The sequence below is a fragment of the Rhinolophus hipposideros genome (genome assembly GCF_964194185.1).
Source record: "Rhinolophus hipposideros genome assembly, chromosome: 13".
NCBI classification, from domain to species: Eukaryota; Metazoa; Chordata; class Mammalia; order Chiroptera; family Rhinolophidae; genus Rhinolophus; species Rhinolophus hipposideros.
In genome coordinates, this window is record NC_138059.1 from 2,033,158 (window position 1) to 2,042,712 (window position 9,555).

A 9,555-nucleotide genomic window follows, 5' to 3' on the forward strand; every position below is an offset into this window, starting at 1 on the left:
ATGGAGTTAAATGGGGTGATGCCAGCGATTGCTAAGTGCGAAGCCTGCGCCTGAGTCAGGGCTCAGCCCCTGGGCTGTCGCAATCTGTGTGATTTCTCCAGCCACCTAGCTGACCCCCTCCCACCCGTGCCTCTGACCTCAGCACGTTCAAGCCCCTCTGTGGTCACCCCACTCACATCTCCAGCATTTTCACTCAGCTCCTTCCTCTCCTCGCACTCTTCCCAAACGGAACCCCTCTCTCCCCACTTCTCAAATGTGAACAAGTCACCTTTACTCATTGTTGTGGGTTAAGTTGTGTCCCTCCAAAATATGTTCCAGTCCTAAACCCGGTACCTGGGAATGGGACCTTGTGTGGAAATAAGCCCTTTGTAGAAGGAATCCAGTTAAGATGCGGTCTCCCTGGGATCGGGTCGGTCCTAATCCACTGACTGCTGGCCTTCTGAGAGGGGGGTTTGGGCACAGACACAGCAGAAGGCTGTGTGAAGATGCACGCTAAGACCATTGATGTCTGCAAGGAGCGCTGGCCGCTACCAGAAGCTGGACGAGGCAGGAAGGGGCCTTTCCTGGAGCCTGACACACCACAGTGCTACCCACAGCTTTGTTTCCAGAACCGTGAGACAATGCTTCTGTTGCTCGGAGCCACCTGGCTTGTGGTACTTTGTGGCTCAGCCCTGGGAGACCCACTTACCCTGATCCCTCCACAGCCTCACTTCCTGGCACTACTCCACCCTTCCAGGTGAGTTTCAGACGCTGCCTTGCCCTCCAGGAAGCCCTCCCTGAGCATCTTGCCCCCTCCTCCCTCCCACTGCCACCTCTGCAAGTGTTGGCCCCTTTCCCCAGCGTTTCATAGCACGTTTTTTTGTGCCTGACTATAACACATATCCCATTCTGCCCTAAAGTAAAATGTGCTAGGGGACCCCCTAGAACGGTTTCAGAAGATGCTTCCTTCCTAGAAGAGGTGATCCAGGACAGGGTTTTGAAGGATGAGTAAGAGTTTACCAATTGGCCTAGGATTTGACAACTTTGCCACTGCATGTGTTTGTTTAGTCACGTATTCATTCAGTAAGTATTTACTGAGTGACTTTTGCAGTGACTTGTTCACCAGAATGTGTCCCCCGGGGGCAGGACAACACCTCGCTTATCTCTAGTCAGGCCCCTCTCCTCCCCCGGAGCTCCTAGCAGCCCTGGCCCAGGCTCAGCTTGCGTTCAGGCCCAGTCAAGGTTTGTGACTCAAGGGCTTTTTCCATTGCCCTTGGAAATGGGGCCTTGGGGACAGCAACCTTTGGCAGGAGACAGGGAGGGAGAACAGAGGGACTCGGAGTCTCCTGGGTTAATGAAAACGGGGAGCAGCACATAGGCTGGGGAGACAGTCCTGAATCCAAATCCAGCTCTGCTGCTTTCGGACAGAGCGAGCGTGTTCCTGATGGGCTCCTGCTGCTGGGGGCTTGACTCTACCTTCTGCAGTAATGGGACACGGCCAGCAGAGGGCGCAAAGCCCCTGCCGCCTCCAGAGAGACCCAAGGTAGGTGGGCTGCTCTGGGCACACCTGGTTATCCTTCCCAGGGCTGAGGGGGAGGCTGAAAGGTGGCTTTGGGGCCCGGTGGCCACGGAGCTGCCCCGGGAGGCCTGTTTCACCTTGCCACCTGCAGACAGATCCCCCAGCAGAGCTGCGGGACCCCGTGTGCTGATCAGGCCTAGGGACAGTGCTGGGTGAGACAGGTGTCTGCCCTGGGGGAGCGGGTGGGGTGTTATCCAGGGTCTCGCAGGACCACCGGCAATGCCAGCTGGGCTTTGTAGCTCTGTTGGTAACCAGACCTGGTGCTTTGCAGAGATTCCTATCCAGGCACACCCTGAACTTTTTAAATCTTCCTGGCAGCCCTATGGGGCACACAAGACAATCATCCTCCCATGTTACACATGAGAAAACAGACACAGAGAGGTTTAGGAGCTTGCCTGAGGTCACACAGCTAGTAAGTGGCAAAGCTGGAGGAGATGGCCCAGCCAGCTGGATGGGTCGGCCCTAAGCACACGTCTACCAGTGGTAGCTTACTTGTTTCTTCAGTGTCTTCTGCAGGCCCAATTCCCCCCATGGATGGCAGCCTTCCCCCTCAACCGCTGCCCTCCAGCCTCACCCCAGCCCCCAGCTGCAGGTGCCTATGTGCTCTGTGGCTGCACTTGAGCGTGAGGTCGCCGAGGGCAGGGACAGCAGCACACAGAGCTCAAGCGGAGAGCTGAACCGACTCACCCTGGGCTGGGTTCCTTTGGGGACCCCACTTCTGGTTCCCCTCCCCCACGCCCATCCTCTCCCTGGGATCTGGCCCACGACCAGCACACAGTCAAAACCGGTGCAGCCTGGATCCCACCCGCTCTCCCTAATGACTGCACTGTGCCAGCAGTGGCCTCCAGGGGCTGAAGGCCGGTGCAGACTCAATATTCAAGGCTGAGGGCCCACCTGGCGTCTGCACCCCTCTGTCTGATGGAGCTCCCCACCTGTCCCTCCCAACTGGTGTGAGGACCCTGGGGCCAGAGGCAGGACTTGGGGTACTGGTGACAGGATGGGTTCAGGGTTCAGCAGTGTTCCTCGGGCTCCAGGGGGATGGCTAAGGATGCTGCATGCTGAATGGCGGGGGCAGGGAACGGGCGCCTCCAGGGAACAAATAACGCTGCCCTAAAGGTGGGGTGGCAGCAGGAATTGAGACCAGTCAGGGCTGGCGCACTGCCATTTCTCACTGAGCAAATGCAGGAAGTCAGTTGGGTGGTTTGCAGACCCTGAATCCATTTCTTTTCAAGGTAAAAAAAAAAAAAAAGTCTGCCAGGGAAGGCAGGCAGGCAGAAGGCAGACAAAGAATAAATAATGGTACCTTGTAATCCAAGCTGCAGACGGTGAGAGGGGCGGGGAGTTGTCCACACTAGGCCCCCACCCCAGCTCAGCATGACTCCGGCAAGGTCACCAGCTGTGAGGGACTGGACAGGACAAGGAGAGCAGATGCCCAGATGTGTTGCCGTAATGAGAAGGCAAGTTTTCTGTTGGGGGCAAGAGGATGAAACCCATTAGAGCAAACGGCCACAGGGCAAGGTTTTATTTACCCAGAGATCACAGGGAGAGGAAACGTGGGCCATGGGTAGGCCAGGGTTTCATTTCTAGCTCTGCCCCTTTCCCCCTGTGTGCCCTCAAGGAAGTCACTTGCCCTCTCTGTGCTGCAGTAGTGTTACCTATAAAAGGGGCCAGAGCTGCTTCTCACAGGTGGGGTGATTGTGTGTGTGCCCCAATAGCCCCGAGAGCTTCCCGCTTCCAAGTCACCCCTGCCTCACCACCTTCCCCACTTCCCAGCCCCCCAGGGACTGCAAAAGGCCCCTCTCCACCTCCTTCATTGACTCTGGACCAGGCCACTGCTCTCCTTGTCTCTTTTCCAAATCATATTTGTCATGGTCCCAGAAGGAAACAGATGGCACGCGCGAACAATTTTCTGGAAGGGCTTTGGCAAAGGGACTGTTGACAGGCGTCGGAGCAGGGTTTGAGAGCTGACGAGGGAGGTGGCACCCCAGAAACAGACCGTCCAAAGTCACCCAGGCAGTCAGCGGGGCCGAGCTGGACCTCACCTCCTGGATACAACACGGCCCCCTCCCTGCACATGCCGACTCGTGCCACCAACACACAGGACAGCGGCGGGCCAAGGGGGTTGAATGACAGACACTGGGCAGTGCTGTTGCATTATCAATGAAGGGTAGTCAGGACCCTGGGGAGGGGACATCTGTGCAGGAGGCGCTGGCTGTGGGTGGGGACTCCTGACCTAGAAATTGGGGTAGCCCCCAGCCTCCCCAAATGAACTTGGACCAAGATGGGCCTGGTGCCTGAGAGCTGGACCCCTGAGGCCCTACTGTGTGTAAGCCTGCACTTTGCCCAGCTCCATGGCCAGCCGCCCACGCTTCCACCCTGGCTTCCAAACCTCCCTGGAAGGGGCTGAAGGGAGCTGGCTAGGAGGGACGCAGTAGGGTGGGCCGGGAACTGCTTGTTCTCAGAGTTGTGGAGCTCCACTGGGACGATTCAGAAACTGGGGCAGGAGGAGGGTGGGAGCAACCCGACGGAGAGGAGAGGAGGGCGGGGAGGGGACAGCAGGGGAGTGGGGGAGGGGAGTTTCCGCATCCAGAAAGGGGCTGTTTCATCACTTGCAGCCTGGGGGTGGGAGTGGGGTGTCTGGCACAAATGGCCCCCAGGAGTGGCCAGTGTGAGTGTGTGTGTGGCTGTGTGAGGTCATGAGCATGTGCAGCTATGAGTGTGTAAGAGTGTAGGCAATAAGTGGCCTGTGAGAGAGGATGTCCTTCTGTGTGGGTGAGTGTGCAAGGGGTGCATGGCAGGGCTGAGCCAGCGGGGAGGAGAGGCTGACTTCCCGAGGGGCGCAACTCGGGACCCAAGGGGGGAGGGCTTGGCCCAACGTGCTGCCGGCTGAGCCCCAGAAGCTAGGGGACCCCACTCCTGCCTCTGCAGACCACATGCTCCTCATGGGGCAGAGAGAACCTGTCACACCTTAGCTGCTCCTGGGCTGAAGGCCGGGGGACAGCCCCATGGGCCCAGCGCTGGAGTCACACAGCCCAGAAGCCCCCTGCCAAGCTTCCAACCCCGTCCCAGCCTCGCCTGTGTGTTACCCATTTCACTGATGAGATCACTGATATTCCAAGAGGTTAGGGAAGCCCACACGCTGGGACCAGGGTCCCTGGGCAGGAACTTATGCAGTCACCGGGTCCTGGAAGGAGGCTTCAGGAACCGCAGGACCCTGCCCCTGGGCTATGCAGGCAAGAGGGGAAGAGACTCTGTCCCAAGTGCCTGTGAGTGTGTGCGGCAATGGGCGGGGAACGGGGTCTCTGGTCTCCTGGCTCAGCCCCACCTTCCTTCTGCCTGTCCTCCCCCACCCCCACATGTACCTGAAGCCACAAACCCCAGCCCGCCCTCTGAGGTCCCTGATGGCGACCCTAGTGCCCCTCCCAGAACCCTCGCTTAACACACACAGTAACCCCACCCCGGCTGCCCAAACAGGGCTTGTAGTGGGTTGAAGTGTGCCCCCCAAATTCATGATCACCTGGACCCTCAGAATGTGACAACATTTGGGAATAGGGTCTTTGCAGATGGAATGAGTTAAGATGAGGCCACACTGGTGAAGAGGGGGCTCTAATCCAATGACTGGTGTCCTTGTAAGAAGAGGAGGGACACAGAGGAGAGGCCACATGAAGACGGGCAGAGATTGGATGGATGAGGCCACAAGCCAAGGAGCGCCAGGACACCCAGGAGCTGGAAGAGGCAGGAAGCACCCTCCCCCAGAGCCCTCAGAGGCGCACAGCCCTGCCCACAGCTGGTTCCAGATCTGCGGGACAGTACGTTCCTGTTGTTTCCAGCAGTCTAACTATTTGGTACAGCAGCCCCAGGAAACAAATTCAGTCTCTTCCGTTTCCTTTCCCGTCCGTCCCCTCAGCTGCTGTAACTAGTTTTGGAAACAGCAAAGCCCCCTGCTTTGGCAGGGGAGATGGGTTTGTGCAGTGGAGCCGCCATGAGACACCCACCCAGGCCTCTAAGTGCAGGTGGCTGACTGGGGACCCGTCGCCCACCCTGCAGTTCCACCCCTGCATTCATGCCTCGGCCCTGTCTCCCCCGGGGGCTCGTGGGCAGTGACTGAGTGCAGTGGGGACACCGGGCAGGCTGGTTTGTGACAGATGCAGGCCACCTCTGATGGGCCACGTGGCTCCCCAACGGCCATGACAACCACCCCCAGGGCTGCGGGGAGATGCAAGCTGCTCCCCAGCTTCTCCTTTATCTCACAGGCTTTCGCCCTGGGCATTTGCTTCCTGGAGGAAGTGGGCTGACAGCAGCACAGTGGCCATTCTTATGCTCATATTCTAGGTGCCCAAACAGCCTCAGAGAGGGGGAGCAGCTTGCCCAGGGCCACAGAACTGCCCTCTTCCTCTCCCTGAGCAAGAGGTCCCCACCCTTAGCCCCCTCCCCTCTCAACTTGGCCCTCTAAGCCGCCGCTCCCCAGCTTGGAGGCCTCTCCCCCAGCTGCCACCGGGTTGCCATGGTGTTGGAGGAGGAGGTGCAGCGGATTCCTGAGAAGCATCCAAAAATACACACCAGCTCGCCCCTCCTTCCTCACTCCCTTTCTCCAACGTCAAAGCCTCCTTTTGTGCAGCTGAGGCCAGGGCCACTTCCTCCCAAAGCAGCCAAGTTGCAAAGGAGGTCAAGGAGCCAGAGGGTCCAGGAAATGAGTCAGGGGACCCCAGCCTAGCCCAGTCAACTTCCTGGACCGGGCTTCGGTTCTTTCAGGTTTCTCCATCATCCTCCCACAACAAAGAGCTGTCGGCAGGCCAGGTGGATTCTTTCATGCCTCTGTGACTTCGCACATGCAGTTCCCTCCACCTGAATGCCCTTCCTTATCCTTTAGGTCCCAGCTCTGGCTTCAAGTCTCCTGGAAAACCTTCCTGAATCTCTTGGGGCTCCCCCTGCATGCTGCACCCACCTCCATCACAGCCATTTTCTTGGTGATGCTATCATGGGGCTGTGATAAGGACATAAGCTTTGCCTTTCTACCTTTGTGTCCCCAGTGCCTGGCACAGGCAATAGGGAAGGAAAGAAGGAAGGAAGGAAAGAAGGAAGGAACGAGGGAGGGACAGATGGAGGGAGGAAGGAAGGAAGGGCAACACCTCTCGTAGGACTGGGGAAGATCTGGAGCTTGAGGACCTAGGTGCCGGGCCTGGCGCAGAGCAGGAGTCCGAGCAAAGATCACTCCCTTCCTGCCGCCTCTATGAGTACCTGGGTCCAGCACCTTCTGCCTCAGCTGATTTGGAGTCGGCTCACAGGATAGTTTCCATGCCCGCAGGCCTGTGTCTGCAGCCAATTAGGATGCAGGGTAATTACACCGTGATCACAGGCGTGTGCTTTGACTTCTTAATGAGGTGCATGTGTTTAGGCAGAAAGGTCTCTGCTCTGAAAGTCGGGGACTGGGCAAACTGCAAGGACCTGAGGGCTGACCTTGAGCAGTGTTTTTCAACCCTCTTGGTGGCTGAATACTTTCTGCAAACAATACCTCAGACGATGCCCGTTCTATAAAACAGGTGAGCACTGTTCCTTTTTAAAGACGGGAGGAAAATCTATAAGGATTGTTCATCAGAATTAATTCTGGAAACTGAGTACTAAGGCCACGGATGATTGATATTTCTTATTTTTACACTTTTGGTGGTAATTTTTTAAATTTCTAAAGGCAAGGGAAAGCAATTTAACTTTTAAAATGAGGGGGAAAAGAAATCATGAAGATTGTCAAGTAAAGCAGCTGACAGAGCAGCCTGGCAATGATCTCTTCATGCAACAAATATTTATTGAATGAATAAATGTTAATTCATGTACTGATGCCAGGTTGCTCTGTTTACCGTCACTTTATAACTCGAGGTTTTTGGTGACTAGGTAAAATTTTTCTCCTACACTTTCCCTGCAATTATTGTATGTGCCACTAGGTGGCAGTAGGCACATCGGTATTCTGAGAGGTGCTCGTTTGGCTCATCTCAGGTAAGACTTTCAGTTCAAGCCACGTATTGTAAGTTCTCATTGATAACATTTTTTGTTATTATTATTTTTATTGTACATATGTTTTTAATCCTATATCATCCAACTGTCAATATTTATTTAGTTTTATCTACTGATTTACTTTGTGTGGCACTCTTCTTTCCCACTTTACTCATTTCATCTGGGATAACTTTCCTTCTGCCTGATGAACTTTCAGTGTTCCTTTTAGCGTGGGTTGACTGGTGAGAAATCCTGACAGCACATGTTGGTCTAAAAACATCTTTATTTCACGTTCATTTCTGATGTCTCTTTTAGCCAAGGAGTGGAGACCTCTGTGCTGTCAATAGTTTTCTTTCAGCATTTTGAAGATTGTCTCTGGCTTTTATCATTTCTGTTGAGAACTCATCTCTCAGTTCTGTTCTTGCTCCTTTTAAAATGATTGTCTTTCCCACTGGCAACTTGTAAGATGTTCTCTTTGGCTTTATTTTTCACTAGTTTGGCAATGATGTACTCAGGTGTGACTATCGTATTCTTCTCGATTGGGGTTCTTGGGGTTTCTTGAATCTGGGGCTTGATGTCTTGTCAATTTGGAAATGTTCAGCCCTTATTTCTTCTCCTGTCACTTCTGCTTTACCCTCTCCTTTCCACCTAGCACTGTAACTTCACATATGTTGACCTTTTCCACAGACACTCACGTTATTCTAATGTGCTTTTCTTCCTGTATTTCCCATCCTATCTTTCCTTTCCATGCTTCAGTCTGAGCATTTCCTACAAACCTACATTCTATTTCACTGACCCTCTTTTCTGCTCTATCTAATCTGCTGTCAACCCATCCATTGAGTTGTTAGTTGTAGTCATTATTTGTATTAGTTCTGCAATTTCCACTTCATTCTTTCTTAAGTTCTAATTTTCTGAAATTCTGCCTCTTGATATCTATATGTCAAACCTTGTAATCACATGTCAAATCCAATATGTGCATCACTCTTGGGTTTGTTCCTGTTGTCTAGCCTTTTTGTTTGTCTTTGGTTTTTTTGTTTGTTTTGTTTTGTTTTATTGGCTCTATTTCATGATAATTGTTCTTTCATTAAATGGCAGTCTTTGTGTTAGAAAAATCATAGAGCCTCTGGAGGATCCTACTGTACTCCAGAGAGGGTTTGATTTTCCTCTGGCTGGTGATGAGCGTAGGGCAAAACCACTTGGGACCAATGAGGAATCGAGAGAAAATGAGACTGGATTCAGGCCCCGTGAGGACTGGTCTCTTTCTGACTTGCCTGAATCGATAGCCTAGCCTGCAGGTGTCTCCGCTGAAAACTGGGCGTGTTTACTGAGGCCCATCTTCCTTGGGTGGCTCTGAACTGCAATTTTCTTTTCCTTCAGCACCTCAGGACTGCCAAAAGCTCAGCTTATCATTTTAACCTCTTAGCAGCGACTTTTTTCTTGGTCTCTTGGCCTCTCACCTCTGAACAGCTCACAAACATCTTGAGGGTAATAGCCGCACAGAATGTCAGGCTCCCTGCTCGCTGGTTTCCTTTTCTCACAGTTGTTTGGGCCCCGGCTGCCTTGCTAGCCATGAACTCCAGTCATGATGTGGCCGTAAAAGCTGCGGGTGCTAATGTCCAGCCCGTATGTCTCACACTTGGACTTAGTGTTGCCCTGAGGGGGAAAGTAGCCATGGTGTGTTTCTCCGTTTCTAGGATCATGCCCCTTGATTCCACATGGCCTGAGTGCCTCTACATGCTCTTAGATCATTTTCAGTTTGTATTTTTTCCAGATCAAAGCTGGAATGTTTCATAGTTGTTTTCTGTGGAGTCGGGGTGAGGGAGTTCTTTGGATATGAGCTACTCCATCATAGCTGGAAGCAGAAGTTACAACACAATGTTATAAATGCCTGTGTCCTCAGCCAGACCATGGGATCCTGGGGCGGGTGGGGGTGAGGGGTGGGGTTGCAGGGCCCGAGTCTCCTTCCCTCCTTGTAGACATCATTGCCTGGCCAGGACGTCTGCTCTGAGCTC